Source organism: Sus scrofa, chromosome 15, assembly GCF_054392235.1.
Source record: "Sus scrofa isolate SSC_HxYL_T2T_F1_AM1 chromosome 15, Sscrofa_HxYL_maternal_Yorkshire_Landrace_v2.0, whole genome shotgun sequence".
NCBI lineage: Eukaryota > Metazoa > Chordata > Mammalia > Artiodactyla > Suidae > Sus > Sus scrofa.
The window spans coordinates 19,927,097-19,944,018 of NC_139397.1; the positions used below are offsets into that span (position 1 = coordinate 19,927,097).

A 16,922-nucleotide genomic window follows, 5' to 3' on the forward strand; every position below is an offset into this window, starting at 1 on the left:
AGAAATCTACTAAGGATCTTAAAAAGGCATATATCTTGACACTGAAAAGTGCAGTTCTTCTTATCTCTATAGTGTTACCATGTGAGCCAATAGTGAAGAAGGATGAAAGCTAAATTCTTACATGAACAAACTCTGTATGTGTGTGTGTTTAAAGTCAGATACACATTAACAATGCAGAAATGGAGAATACATGGTGAGTTATAACCAAGAATGCATTATATGGGCACAGCATCATAGTTGTTTCTTCTACGAGAAAAGCAGATAATCCTAAAAAATTGGTTCCCATCAACACCATGTAAATTTGAACATATAAAAATCATACACATACCACAGATTTTAATTATGGCAATGGATTTGAAATAATTTCGATACAGCTGTGAGGTTTAAATTAAGTGAAATAACATACCTGAGAGCATAAAGAAGCATTCCTGAGAACACTGTCATCTTTCTTTTCTTCTTTTATCTATATAATAAACAGAGTCATTATTTAACAAAGAACACATTTTTAAGGCTATACAGAGCAAGTAATGCTTTTTTTCTTTTAGGACACTCATGTTTGTCAAACATAAAGGAATAGTAATTGTGTCACATATCACTGGCATCCTCTTAGAAAGTTAGTGTGTTTGAGTCATAAAGCTACAAGGCCCACTAACTTCTGCCCTGGTAAAGTGACCCAATAAATCTCTAGGGAAAAAAAAAAAAAAAGAAACATTTTAGCTCTTTCAATTACACCCACCTGCAAGCATAGCCAGAGGATAAGCAGAAAATGCCTCGACTTCCACAGGAGGAGAGACATAGTCTACTTTTGCTACAGACTATTGATGGAGTTAAGTAAGGGTCATATACCAGATCATCACTTGTCACACTAAAGTACAAAAAGTCACTTAAAATTCTGGATGAGAGGAATAAATAAGGAGTCCATTGTAGTCATCCATTTGACCCACAACCCAAACCTTTCACCAAACTAGAATGAAAAAGACTTATTTTCCCATGATGAAGACAAAAATGATGAAGCCATTTGTACCAGGTGGTGAGTTAGTATTAGATTCTTTAGAACTGATCATTGTTTTCAAATAATTATCTGAAGAATGCAATTCTAAACAATAGGAAAAAAATCTCTCACAGTAGAAAAATGAATCTATCAAAAAGAAATAATAAAAATGAAGAATGAAAAAAGAAATCTTGATAGATTATACTTTCTGCTCAGAGATTTAAAATAACTTATAAAGCAACTGCTTTTAAAATAGGCTCTGAATGAAGAAATGTTTTCAAGCAAATGAAGTTTCATTATAAATTGAGTTAAATTACACAGGGCAAAAGAGAAATGGATACAAATAATAAAACATGTTCTTGGAGTTAAAAATGGAATTTTAACTTTTGTGGATAAGTGAAAATAGTAATAAAATTGGTTGCAAAGCTATTTGTTATAGGTTTACTAATAAATCAGAAGCTTTAAGTTAAAATACTTTATTTGAACGTAACTGCCCACCTCGTGATTTGATGTGGCCCACATTAACTTACAGCTCAGAGTAACAGAATGAAAATTGCATACAACACAATGATTTCCTTTTCTCAGATATCAACCTAATATCATGTTGAAAACTTACTGATTAAAATCAAACAAAAATTGTAGAATTGCCCAGAACAATCTAAGGAAAGGAGATAGACACGAAAATAATGCATTTTAATCATCTTGGGTTAAATTCAGTGTAATACCTGAAATTTACTAGGAAAAATGAAAATACTGATCCTATAGTAAAATGTGATCATAACTTTCTGTAGTTAAGATTTCCCATGCAATTTGGAGTTTCAACAATTCTTCCTCTCTGACAGTATGTGGTAATACTGAATTTTTTTTTTTTTAAAATCACCCTTGTATTTTAAGGGTAATTGCTTATTTCCTTACATATGGTATGACATAAAAAAGGCTTATACTAAGAAACAATTTCTGAAGTTCTAATTATGTATTAAAACTGACTTTTTTTACTTCAAATAAATTTATATTGCCACATCCTATTTCAGGAAATCTGTTTGAGATAGACTGTATAGTGAATTTATGCTGAATGAATTGATTTTTTATTTATAAAAAAACAGGTTTTGTATTGCATTACTTGGAATAATTAAAACTCCAAAATTATACTGCTACTAATCATTCACAGCATAAAATAAAATTTTGCATCAAATATATATATTTACAGTTCTATAAAACCCTTTAATTGGTAAGCATCTAAAGTATGTGCCAGTTTCCATAAATTTCAATTTGTTCATAAATCTTTATGACTATTCCTGGTAGGTACATAAAGCTACACCTGGTTTTAGAGTGTCTATGCTCTGATCGACACGCAGAATGACACAGAATATGGTTTTTACCCTAGAGGAGACAGATTCTTATGAATATCAAGCCATATTTTGTCCACTTTAGAAAAAAGTTGGCTTTGATCTTTCCTGGGAACCAACAGTATGGTTCCACCCTGGGAAGCATACCATCCTGGGAAGTACTAACATATCACCTTTGATCACAGTAAAAATGTACTTGCAAATAACCAATATAGAAAAACTAGTATTTCCTTTCTCCATATAATCAGTAGCAGCTTATTGTTTAACAGGGAAAAAAGTATTTGCAATGAGACCAAAACTAAAGTTCTATTGTGTTAGGGTGCATATGTTTACAGAGCATAGAAGAAAAGTAAGTGTGTTAGACATAATTCAACAAACTCACAGACTTCAAAATGTAATTTAAGGTTACCACAGGGGAAACCATGGGGAAGGGAGGGATAAATTATAGGATGGGAATAACATATGCAGATGTCTGTATATAAAAATAGATAATAAACAAGCACCTTCTGTATAATACGGGAAAGTCTTCTCAATACTCTGTAATAACCTATATGGGAAAAAAGAATGGGTATATGTATAACTGATTCACTTTGCTGTACAGCTGAAACTAACTCAGCATTGTAAGTCAATTATACTCTAATAAATTTTTTAAAAAATCTGGAAAGTTTGTGTGGTTGATTCATAAATAGGACACACTAACCAAGTTAAAGCAGCATATGATGCCACCACAACAGCATTGTGTGGTGTTCTCCAGCCTTTTCATCCTCAAAGGCAAATTACTTCCTATTGACTACTGCCTGAGTCAGAGGCATAAGCATGCATGCTTCTGACACAGCACTGCAAATAAGTGCCTCTATTATTTTATATTTCTCTTGATGATGCTAAAAAACCATATTGTAGCAGTGGAGGACTACAAGTTGAAATTCTTAGGAAGTATATGAATTATATATTTATTCAGCCAAATTATTTCACTGATGTACACAATTTATAATTTTTTTCTCCATTAGACTCAACTAATCAGTTTATTTAGCCATATACTTGGAAATTAATGATCATAGAGTTCAACCAACAAATGCCTTTTTCTAACAAAATAGAGATATGGAGTTCCCATCATGGCTCAGTGGTTAACAAATCCCACTAGGAACCATGAGGTTGAGGCTTCAATCCCTGGCCTTGATCAGCTGGCTGAGGATCTGGCATTGCCGTGAGGTGTGGTGTAGGTCACAAATGTGGCTTGGATATGGCGCTGCTGTGGCTCTGGTAGGCTGGTGGCTACAGCTCCGATTAGACTCCTAGCCTGGGAACCTCCATATGTCACAGGTGTGACCCTAGAAAAGACGAAAACAACAACAACAACAACAAGAAACAAAATTTTTGGTGCCATCTATGAAGTTATTATTTCCCAGCTTCAAATTGCACTTCTATACACAAGGGCTAGGACTAACTTCTACAAACCCATTTCTGCAAACCTAACTGGCTCTCGATGGTTTTTCTCAAAAGGGATGCTAAAGGGTGGTTGGAAGCCTGAGCAAGGGACTGTTTCTTCCTATTCTTGTTATCATGACAGACATTGCTCTTTATATTAGCAATGACAGTTCTAGATTCCAGGATTCCCACACACACATTCTCAGAGTCAGCTTATTGCCCTCCTTCAAAACTACCGCACTACTAGCTGGCTGGCAGTCTCTTTTCAGAAGTCTGATTTCCAGCTCTGTGGAAAGCCTCCCTGAGGCTTCTATTGCTCCAGAACCAGCGATACAGCACTTTCTCCTTAAGGGTCCTCCTAGTGGTCTGGACTACTTAGTGTCTTCATTCAGACTTTCTGTGGCTACAGTTTCAGCCAAGCAGTCTTCTTTCCTCAAAAACATAAACCTCAAGGGTGACTCTGCCCAATTTCTAAGTTTTAGCAGTAACTCCACCACGTTCTCTTTTTCTTCCAGTTCTAGGCATGACACTCTTGTCTGTGGTTTTCATGTTCATATAACCTCAGTGTTCCTATTTTGCCACTTTTGTACTCCAGAGTCTGTCTAACCAATTCTTTACGTTTAATTCCTTCCACCAAAATAAATGATCATTCAATTTTCCTTACTTGACTTTGGTGGGTAACGCTCCTGCCCACATTTAAAGAGCTCAACTTTTGCATAATGAATACAAGTTGATTTTTAAATACATCTATGAACTGACACAAAAGCAAGAAACCTACAAGGCTAAAATATGCAGTGAATGTAGGTATCCCAGATAATATGTAAGTACCAGATTTCATCCTGGGGCTTCTGTCAAACTCTTATCTTATGCGTCCACTTTGATGGTTGTTCAGGGAACAAAGAATGGGATATAAAATCTAGGGACAAACTGAGAAAGAGAATCAAAAAGAATACCCCCAAATAAACCTGAGACACAAGGTGTCACACCCAGAGAAGAGGGATGAATGAGAAATAATCTAACCTTAAAGAAAAGGTCAGCAATAAAAGTTGCCTGTTATAAACTTGGCCATGGTTATAAGGGAAATACTATTTATTTCATTTTATTTTTGTTTTTTTGGCCACACCCACGGAAAAAGGAAGTTCCAGGGCTAGGGACCCAACCCACACCACAGCAGTAACCCAAGCCGCAGCAGTGACAAACCAGATCCTTAACCACTAGGCCACCAGGGAATTCCAAAATATTATTTCTTTAGAATTTACAATCCTAAACTATTCCTCATGTAGTTCATTTTCTGAATTCATGATTTAGAATATATTAAATAAATAATTTACTTCAAAGTAAATGGGCTTGAGACAGTGGTGCTGCAAGGGAATGGTATTGTGAAAATACTGTGCTGTTGTGTGAAGGAACTTAATTTCAACCTAGGTCACAAATACTTCACAATATGCCATTTATCACACAAGTGTGTAATAAAAGTATAAAATATAAAACAAAAAAGAGTTGACCCCTAAGAAAATTTCACTAAAGTACATTTTAATAATAGGACCACAGACAAAAGAAAAATAATCTAGATGGAGTAAGAAGGAATAAGAAGGAATGAATGGTGCTTTCAGTATGCATGGGTAAACAGAACAAACTTTACTGTTTGAAACAATAATAACAATATATGATTTGAGCATAATAGAAGGATACAGATCACTTACGGGTGATTGTTAAATAATCCTAGTTAAAATATTCTACAATCCTTATATTGTTCAGGTAAAGGTATCATGATAGTTCAATTATGTGTCAAATTGGCTGGACCACAAGATGCCAAATATTAGTTTAATATTATTCTGGTTGTGTCTGTGGGGGTGTTTCTGAATGAGATAAACTTGTGAATTGTTAGACTGAATAAAGATTGCTCTTCTCAGTGTGGGTGGGCCACATCCAATCTGCTGAAGGGCTTCCTAGAAGAGAAGTGTGCTCTCTGCCTTATTATCTTTGTGTTGGGACAGCAGTCTTCTGCTGCCTTTAGACTCACACTGGAACTATACTACTAGCTCTTCTAATTCTCAGGTCTTCAGGCTTGGACTGGCAACTTACAACACTGGTCCTCAGAATTTTTGATGCAGACTAGAAATAAACCATTGTCTCTTCTAGGTCTCCAGCTTGCTAACTGCAGATATTGGGACTTGTCAGGTCAATGACGTGAGTCAATACCATATAATAATTTTTTACAGACATATAGATATCATACACATCATATATATATATATAGTATATATATATACACACACATGCACATATTATGTATGTATATATTCCTATTGTTTCCATTTCTCTGGAGAACCTTGACTTAAACACATATAGAGATTGATTAATTTTAAGCTCAGTTAAGTATGCTTGTCAAATAACTAATAACTAAAAGGTAAACTATGTAACCAAAGGAAAAGCTGAAGGAAAAAAAAGGTTCAATAGAGACCAGAAAAATGGGAGGAGAGAGGAGAGGGGCAAAATGAACTTCAGTTTTAAGCAGAAACATGTGAATGTGAAAATCAATATACAATGAATGGGCAAGTTGCAAAAAGATACATAGGGTATTTTCCCATTCATAGAAATTTCCAAAGTAGATAAAATTAATCAATTTTATTTTTTATAGATACATATTTCAATGGAGAAACAAAATACTTAAAGCAAGGAAATGTTAAAACAAAATTTATCACAGTGGCTATTCCGTTGGGATTTGGAAGGAAGCACTATTGAAGAAAAGAAACAGGATTTTTAAGATACTGATAAAGTTTATTTCTTGGGCTGAGTGTTCATTTTGCTATATTTGTAAGCTGTACAAATATGTTTTATACAATTATCCCATATTCCTTAGAACTCTGTATACATTCTGCCAATCTCTTATTGAAGGTCTCTTTTTAAGAAACATTTCTTTGGCATGGGCTGTGTGTTCCACCTATGTATCTGACAGGCCTGAGGTGCCAGAAAGTTTATTCCTGCAAAAGCATCCCTTTAGCAATGCCAAATAGTAACTAATTGGTAGATAACACAGCTTCCACACCTCTCAAGTACAGAAATTCTAAGATATTTCCAGCTATCTCCAGCAGGATTCAGTCTGTTACCCACAGTAAACCTCTTCATTTACCTAAAAGATATTCACTGTCTTCTTGCAGCTACAAGGGTCCAAAGTCAGGCCCCAAAGAACAAACATTCCCATGGCAACGTTCATGCCCTGAGTAGTCTCCTCTCACTTTGACCAGTAGAAATGACACTGTGCAGCTGGAAGCCTACAACTTAAAATGACATGTCAGCTTCCTCTTTAGCTCTGTAGAAAATCTGGAGATGCCATGTAAGAAGACTATACTACTGCTGGAAACATGTTGAGAGACCATGTAGAGAGGTCACATAAAAAATAAGTGGCCCTAAGATTTCAGAGACAGAGAGCTAGCCTCCCTATAACAAGCTATTCTGCTATGACCCACCCCAGACACTACTGACTATAGCCTCATGAGAAGTCCCAAGTAAGACCTACTGAACAACGAAGAAAACCATCTCAGTCAAATGATGATGAAATGGGACATATAACAAACAGTTGTTCTTGCAAGCTGCTGATTATAGAGTGATTTACTACATAGTAGCAGAAAACTAAAACACTTCTTCATGAGCCCTCACTTTCCCATTCTCCTGTGGATGCTTCCTGTTATAACCTCCTAAATAAACAAACTGCTCTCCAAATCTAGACCTAGAATTTACTCTTAGAAAAAAAATATGATAATAATTTACTCTTAGAGGAGCCTAAACCAAGACAACACATGTAGCATGTTTTTAAAGTCAAATTTGGAGGCAGATATACCAGGATTTCTTGAAATATAGTTATGGAACAAGTAGAAATGATACGCAATGAAATGAGTGTAGGTACGAACTTTACCACTCATACCAAAAATCACTCTGAATTTCTACAGGCAAGTTTAAAATGTAAAACTATAAAAATTATAGAAGAAAATCAACATGGGTTTGGTCATGTTGGTCATAAGGTTTGATTTTTTAACACACAACAAAAAGCCATCTGTAGGTCACAGATGCAGCTCAGATCTGGTGTTACTGTGGGCCTGGATTTGACCCCTAGCTCAGGAACTTCCATATGGCACAAGTGCGGCTAAAATAGGAAAAAACAAACAAACAGAAAGCCTCAAGACAAACTGTAACTGAGCAGGGCCCTGTGGGGTTCCTGGGCACAAAAGCATTCCTGTGTCCCCCAATTTCTTCTTTTTTAGGAAATGGGCCTCATTCAGCCTCCAGGACCTCCCCTGAATTCCAAGGGTCAGGGTAAGACAGTTGCTGATCAGGGAAGGAAGGGGACACAAAGACAAGGGAAGAACAGTAAAGAAGCAATAGTACAGCCTTGGGGGAGGATCCTGGTTCCCTCTCTAGGGATACACATAATAATATAGGCATAATATAGGCATCTTATGCTTCTTTTAGAAATGAATACTTTAAAATTGTACAGCTTAGAGTCCTTCCTTGTCCTTCTCCCTGGCTTAAGCCTAAGGACAATCACCTGCAAGCTGGATTAGGCACTATGAGCGCAATTGCCTGTGAGTCACAAATTATAAGCACATGTTTTTGAGGACTTTCCTAAATTGCCCTAATCACTAATCAATATGCCATTCTTGCAATTATTTGTATTTCTAGGAAAAATCGAGACATGATAACCCAGAAGATCACCAATGTCACACTAAGATCTCATGACACCAACTTCAATGACTAAAGATTCCCCCCAAAGAAAGAAGAACATATATTTGCCCTCAACCTTGCTTCTTATCCAGGAACCTGTTTTTCTTTTTACTATAAAACTTGGTGCAATTGTTCCCAATGGAGGGCACAGTCTTTAAGGTGTTAGCTGTCTGTGGCCTCCTTTGCCTGGCAAAGCAATAAAAGCTATCTTTTTCTCCTTCACCCAAAACTGTCTCTTTGTTTCTATTCGGCACTGGCAACAAAACCACAAACTGGGAGAAAAAAATATCTGAAAGACATATATCTGATAAAGAATTTTTACTCACATTATATAAAGAAATATAAAACAAAGAGCCACCAAAATGGGTATGCAGCACAATAGCCAATACCCATCTACTGACCTTGCTGATCTAGATGTGCTCAGGAGGGGTTTCAAGAGCCCACAGTATCTCCTGGACCTCACCTCATTTCAGTGCTGCCCACGGGTGACCAATCAACTGTGTGCTGGCTGCAAAGACAAGAAATTCATTCACAAGCCCCTTCCAGTCCATGGGGCTCTCTTAGACAGTCACCTCCCAGGATATGGAGCTCACCTGGGCAGGCACCAAGTAGCCCATGGGGCACCTTATAAAGCAGGGACCTCACCTGGCAGCTCAAGGAATTTCTCTGGGCAAGCCCTTCCCAGGACTTAGGGGCCACCTGGGCAGGCACCCCAGCAGGCCTCCACACACATGTGGAACCATACACATAGCCCTTACTGTAGCCTGCCCCACCTATTGGTTAGAGCTGACTCTGAACACCTCAGAGCAGGACTTGAACTAACAAACAGCAGTCCCCGGGTAGATCTGTGACTCTAGGCTTCACTCTGTGTTCCCTCCCTCCACTGGCTTTTCCAGAGACTTCCCCTACACCCAGGGCAACAGGCCTTCCTCTCCCTGACTCCTAGATTCCTCTTGTGAGGAGAGGGTCATCTTTGAAGTTACCGCCCACTCATGGACTGGTTAAAATGATTAGAAAACAAGCCGTAACTGCAGACCCACCACCATCCTGACCCTCAGGAATCATAACTGTACCTTGGACCGAACCAGCACAGCAAAGTCAATTTTCTGCAATTCTGAGGTCCTCGTGAGTGAAGACCGACTGACCTGGGCAACATGACCAGGCTGACGGCCTTTCTCAGGTGTGCATGAGTTGAGGCAGTATAAAACACCTACTCCAGACAGCAAAAACACCTGAAGCTGTAGCAGAGGCCTACTTCCTTCTGGGCTGGTGGGAGAGAGTGAAGGGCCTTGTGGGTGGCCCAGTCTGAGTGGGTCTCTGCTGGACCTTTTGCAATAATTTCTAGTTTGCAACCGGCTAAGGAGAGGATGTGTGGCCCACACCTGCTATTGGAAATTCTCCCCAGGCAGAGATCTGGAGTTTATAAAAAAAAAAAGAGCCAAGAATGACATTATTTGGGCTTTGGGAAACAAGAATGCAACAACTATGGGAGAAAGCATCTAGAGGAACAGAGTTGAGCCCGAAAGTCATAGTTTTGGATATGGTTGAGGTTGAGACATCCCATAGATATCAAAGGGAAGATGAAGGATAGGCAGGTAGAGATAAAAGGGTCAAATTACATCTCTGAGAACCATTACCTTTACAAAATTAAAATATTAATGTTTTTGCTTTTTCTCCTGAAATAAAAAAAGTTATTAAAGAGTAATATCAAATCAATATAATAAAATAATAATTTCACATTATCTCATTGTCACACACTAGCACACATACAAAACAGGAAGAATTTTTTTTTTCCTTTGGATAGGAAATGGAGCTTGTTGAGTAAGTACTAGTTAATGGATACAAAATATCATTCTTATTCCTCTCTTTCAATCGGCAGTGATTGAGGAAGGACTGAGCTATTGGAAATATTCTTCTTGTTAATCTGCAAGCCTCTGTCAGTCTGTTTGTGCTGCTAAAACGGAATACCTTAGAATGACTGGCCCATAAAAAAGGTGTATTGTGTATCAGGTACCACATATGAGTGAACCTTTCCACAGAGAAGAAAATTTAGGAGGGGGGGAGTGGGAGGGATTGAGAGTTTGGGGTTAACGGATGCAAACTCTTGCTTTTGGAATGGATTAACAATGAGATTCTGCTGAGTAGCACTGAGAACTATGTCTAGATACAACACAGCACGACAATGGGAGAAAAAATTAATGTATACATGTATATGTAACTGGGTCCCCATGCTGTACAGTGGGGGAAAAAAAGTGTGTTGGGGGAAATGACAATAAATTTTTTTTAAAAAATTTAAAAAATAAAAAAGAGGTGTATTTCTCACATTACGACGGCTGTCCAAGATCAAGGGTCCTATAGATATGTATCTTGTGAGGGCCCACTTTCTGGTTGATAAATACTCTCTCACTTTGTCCTCACATAGTGGAAGGGAAAGGGTTAAGGGAGCCCTCAGTAGTTACTTTTATAAGGGCACTAATCCCATTCATGGGGGCTCCACCCTCATGACCTAATTATCTCCCAGAGGCTCCATCTCCTAACACCATCACATTGGAGATTAGGTTTCAATATTTAAATTTTGAGAGCAAGGGACAAGCATTCAATCTAGAGCACCTTCTTTTTTAAAAAAATTGTATATGAATAAAGGTTCATCATGGCCACAAAAACAAAATAAGTTTAAGAAAATAACGTTTTGATTATTTTTAAATTTTTTTTTTGAAATGTATGAATGGGATCAAAGTTTTATTCTTCAGATAAATTTAAAATAAGATTTCATCCTTACAAGCAGGTCACATGTAGACTTTCCAGAAGTAGAAAAATATAATAGATGATATCTCATTGTCCCTGTAAGCTTGAGGTACAATAGGTCATTTTTCATCTGATAATTCACATTTGTCTTTAATTTTTCTCATTCCACATAATAAAGGGTATACTTAATACATCTCACCTAGTAAGTAGGGTTAACAGAGTGCATATTCACTTTTTTCAATAGAGGAATTAGCTACTTTTGTTAACTATTTTACTATCTGTAAAGAATTTGCTATAGTTAACATTTTAATAGCTATTGTTTACTTTGAAATAAAATTAAATAACTGTACATATTTCAAATTTATCTAAATATGCCATTATATATACCTTTGAAATTATGTAGAATTCCAGTTCATTTTAAAGTATATTTTACTGTAACATGGTTTAAAACTTGGATAGCTGGCCTTTGAAATGTATAAATTATAGAAGAAAATCACATAGTTTTCTTTTCCTGAGAAGTAGAGCAGTTAATATTCAACATGAAATGTCTAATCTTTAAATACATTATAATCTAACTGCTTAGGATAATTTTTGCTTTAATACCTTAAGAGTCTGCAAAGCCTGAAGGATGGGATTATTAAGATGGAATTTTAATGTCAAAATTATCAGAGAAGTGAACATATTGCTAGTGTTCATAAAAAAATTGTATTCAATTTCTGTATGATTTGTTCAAATAAGAGATGAGAATATATTTGATTATAGCTAGTAAGTAACCCAAAATTTGATCAGATGACTGGAGGTCACTGCTACATAAAGGATGTCAACCTCAGAGATTAGACTATTTAAGAGCCGAATTTACTCAATATATAAATGTACCTGCAGAGATATGCAAATGTAGTTATGAAGTAATTAAACTATTGAAATACTTTGTAGTGAAAATATTAGGAAAAGGAGAGTATGAAAATTTTAAAAACAAATGTAAATGATGGTAATTTCTTTGGAAAACAGTGCAGAAGTGTAGAAAACAGTTCTCAGTTTTCATTTTTTTAAAGCTTTGGGCTAACTCAAAACATGCACGGCAGATTTCTAAACTTAAATCTTATTTTATTTATCAGTCCTTTATTAGTGTTCAGATCCATCTATGATATAGAATTTACTGTGGAAAGCCAACTAATTTGAAAATCTGTAACAAGATAGCATTTAACTGTACTATTTTAGGCAATTGTTTTAAAGCAAATACATACTTTACAATATTTCTTATAATCATGCTTGTCAGTTTCTTAAGGAGGATTATCCCTGTAGCAATACAAACTCCCCTTTCTACATTATCAAATACATACAATGATGTACTCATACATAACCATTTATGACTATTAATAGAAACTATAATAAGCAATCAATAGTCATTCAAACTTACAATTATAATTTTTATTCCACTGACAGGGCAATGTAGAAACTTGTCCTATGTATTGGCCTTAAGATACAAAAGCTCAGTAGGTACCCTTCTTAGAACAATGCACATTTGTAATTTATGAATGTTCTTTTATATTCTTGTAGATATAAATATACAGTTACACTTTCCCTTTTCCCCAGTGATACATAATTATAACTTGTAATATGTAAATATTTATGAATTCACAGGATGTTCACTAGGAGAGAAGAATGTTATACTTGCAGATTTGTCTAGTATTTGCAAAATTCTGATCTTATTGTTATGCTTTATGTTGTATTGCAAAATGTAAAAATACATTGTTATAAATTTGACTTGTCTAGAAAACATACCATCTGGTAATTCTGTTGATATTTGAGGATTATCTTAACATTATTTATTGTTAGGAATAGACATTACAATGTTGTTTAAAAATTTTCCTCTTTGCTTATATATCAGTAAATGAAGGGTGTAATGTCCTGTCTTCTAGGTGATAAAATATAGTCCAAATATTAATATCACGAGATATTAGAATTTATAGAAACTTCGAGAGTATCTAGACAGAAATGGCACACCAAATTGATTGGCAGTGGCTAAGATGCAATTTAAAGGTCTCTATCAGAATTAGAGATTAAAGGATACTTATTAATCCAGTAAGAAAGAGCCCTTGGCGAACTGAGAATGTATGCCACGAATCCTGGATGGAAGCCTAGTGGCAAGCATGCTATGGACTTCTTCCCCTTATCTAGTATATATCAAAGATCACTAAAACTGGCCAAAAACAAAGATTCCAATCCCTAAAACATCTCATTGAGTTATCAGATACATCTTCTTAATGTTTGTCCATATATTTGCTCAAAATCTGATTATTATAACTTCCTCCACTTACTCCTTGTCAATTACACATTTAAGCTTGCAAACATTTTAGAAGTTCTTTTCCCTTTTAGATATTTCTCTTTTCCAAATCAAAAGTCATTAATTGCTTCAGCTTTTTAGCCATCTCTGCAGTTTTTTCAAGTTCTTAAAATTTTAATCCCAGAACTGTCTCCTATGCAATCTCTTAACCATGTAAAATAAAACAATTTATCTTCATGAACACAGAGTATTCTTATTAATGCAACATACAATCCTATTATCTGTTTCATGACGTTTTCATCTTTTTGGGTCATACTGTACTTAGCACTGGGTACAATATTTAGATTTTTTTTTTTTTTTGGTCTTTTTGCCATTTCTTGGGCCGCTTCCGCAGCATATGGAGGTTCCCAGGCTAGGGGTCTAATCGGAGTTGTAGCCACCGGCCTACACCAGAGCCACAGCAACGTGGGATCCGAGCGGCGAGTGGCGTCTGCAACCTACACCACAGCTCAAGGCAACGCTGGATACTTAATCCACTGAGCAAGGCCAGGGATCGAACCCGCAACCTCTTGGTTCTTAGTAGGATTCCTTAACTACTGAGCCACGATGGGAACTCCAGTATTTGGATATTTTTAAAACAAATCATTCCCATCTGTTCCAAATGCTAGGTGTTTACTAATTTCCTTATCTAATAGTAATGATAACCATATTTTCATGATTCTTCATTATTAGCCAAAAGCCACAGTTAGCATTTTGTCTTGATTATATTATTGATAATCACTATAGCCCTATTTTTATCTATTGATTAAAAAAAAATACAAGGAGTAACCTAAGGATGCAGCAGCATTACATTTAATATTTATTTTGTTTGTTTAGAACAATTCATAATTTTGAGTTTTATTTTATAATGTTATGATGCTCTCTAAGATGACAAGGAATACATATTCTGAATTTATCTTAGATTTTAAGTATAATTGAAAATGTTAATGGAAAACTGAGTTACACAGCAAACCTTTTAAATAAAAGGAAAGATTCCACAAACATTTAATGTCTTTATTGACTCAATTAGAGTATTCTTCACCCAATAGGAGAATGCTTTTGCTTATCATCCTTCTTTTCCTTTTTAATTTTATTTATTTATTTATTTATTTAAGGCTACACCTGTGGCATATGGAAGTTCCCAGGTCAGGGGTCAAAGCAGAGCTCCAGCTGCTGGGCTATGCCACAGCCATGGCCATGCCAGATCTGAGCCACATCTGTAACCTATGCTGCAGCTTGTGGCAACGCTGGACCCTTAACCCACTGAGTGAGGCCAGGGATTGAGCCAGCATCCTCATGGATACTAGTTGTGTTCCTAACCTGCTGAGCCACAATGGGAACTCCTGTGCTTATCTTTCCTGAGAAGAGTTTTCCTCTTTACAGTATGATGTCGTATTTGTCACTCAAATGTTTTGTGTCTGCTGCTACCGCTCTTGAAGAGAAAAAAACTCTGTTTCTGCCTAGATGCTCCTAATTAGTTACATTATCTGCACACTCATTTTAATATTGTGATACTTCTTGCTTGTCATCTTATTACACACCTTTCATTTAGTTATTCTTTCATTTTCCAAACAGTCTTAAGGTGGGAAAATTACATTAAACAAACAACAAAAAAAAATCTTGAGGCTTGGAGCAATAAAATACCACCAAATACACCAATCGTTGAATAGATAGGACATTTCTTAACCTTAAGTCCTACTCAAATTTGACTCCAAAATATAGGAGCCAGTTCACTGCTACTTTCTCTCTCTTTCTTAAGTTCTGCCCATTCTACTAGCAGCAACGCTTCCTCTGTGTCCTAAGTTCACATTCCAAACAAGTTTACTAAGTGGTTAAGTCTTACTCCTCTGACGATCCCAAAGAATCTGAGATTTTGCCAAATGCCTATTTGTATGAAAATATAAGGTATATGTGACATTTTTTGAGCCACTAGTGTAACAAATCATTCAAAAATCAGTCACATTAGTTTGAAAAAAAAAAGTCTTGGTAACATATCAAAATGTTAACAAAACACATACTTGCAAATCCATTACATAATATTGTAGGATCGACCTTATCCTTATTGAGTTTCAAATCTACAAAATCTTCTTTTATGTAAATGAACATTCACCTAATTTTCTCTTGTTTTATTTTCCATTTTCCCTGTTTTCCTAAATATTATTTATACAGAGTATCCAATTTTGTATACATTTTCAATGCTCTCACCAGCTGTGCCTGCCTTGAAATCATGAGGTCTTTTGTGAGGTAGCATCTCTTTTACTATTATTCTCCTTTCCTGAGCTTCGCACTTTACCTGACATAGTCTCTGCTTTTCAGATTCAAGATTGTTTTAAACATTTCTCTACAGCTAGTTATTCAGTTGCCTCTAAATAATCACTATTAAAAATAAAGCTGCTGGGATTCTCTTGTGGCTCAGCCAGTTAAGGCTCTGACATTGTCACTGCTCTGGCTTTGGTTACTGCAATAGTGTGGGTTCAGTCTCTGGCCTGGGAACTTTACTATGCAGTAGGCACAGCCAAAATAAATAAATAATAAAGCTGGCTTTTTGTGCTCACATAACTGTATGAAAAATAAAAGAACAAAGTATTGAGTCAAACATACATTTAAATTTTGTTATGTACTCCAAAGTTTCCCAGTAGATTGTGTCACTCTATTCTACCTATAATAATGCATTGCTGCTATATCTTTTTGTCCCAGCATTCAAAATGGAATTTAAATAATTATTTTCCTTTTTGTTATACATTAATTATACCATATATGCCAAGGAATAACTCTACCTCTGCCTATATCCTTTGCGTCTGTGAACAACTTAAATTCCCATTTAGTTTCCTTCAAAGTTTTTATAATTATCAATTAATTTGCATCATTATTCTTCCTAGAATCCCTTTTAAATACTGTATTTTCATTTCTTAATTTGTATTTGCTCACAGGTTCCTCTTTTCATGTTTTGTTGATGTTCTTTTAAAATCTTTAAGATGCAAACAATATATTTAGAAAGTTTATATCTATGTACACAAGATAAACTGTATTATTTACAAACAGCCATCTTGCCAGTGGCTGTCCTTTCAGGGACTTAATTGAATTAAGAAAAACTTAGGTGGAGTTCCCGTTGTGGCGCAGTGGTTAACGAATCCGACTAGGAACCATGAGGTTGCGGGTTCGGTCCCTGCCCTTGCTCAGTGGGTTAACGATCCGGCGTTGCCGTGAGCTGTGGCGTAGGTTGCAGACGCGGCTCGGATCCCACGTTGCTGTGGCTCTGGCGAAGGCCGGTGGCTACAGCTCCGATTCAACCCCTAGCCTGGGAACCTCCATATGCCGCGGGAGCGGCCCAAGAAATAGCAACAATAACAACAACAACAACAAAGACAAA

General features: G+C 36.1%; 1 long non-coding RNA gene across 1 annotated transcript in view; it reads right to left on the reverse strand.

Moving 5' to 3' along the window:
- LOC102164639 (uncharacterized) overlaps positions 1-16,922 on the reverse strand; it is a 234,560-nt gene that overhangs the window by 2,328 nt on the left and 215,310 nt on the right. The window contains exon 7 of the long non-coding RNA XR_014829092.1: positions 1-463. This exon is cut by the window's left edge and continues 2,328 nt beyond it. This is a non-coding gene — a long non-coding RNA (uncharacterized LOC102164639). The remainder of the gene's footprint in view (positions 464-16,922) is intronic.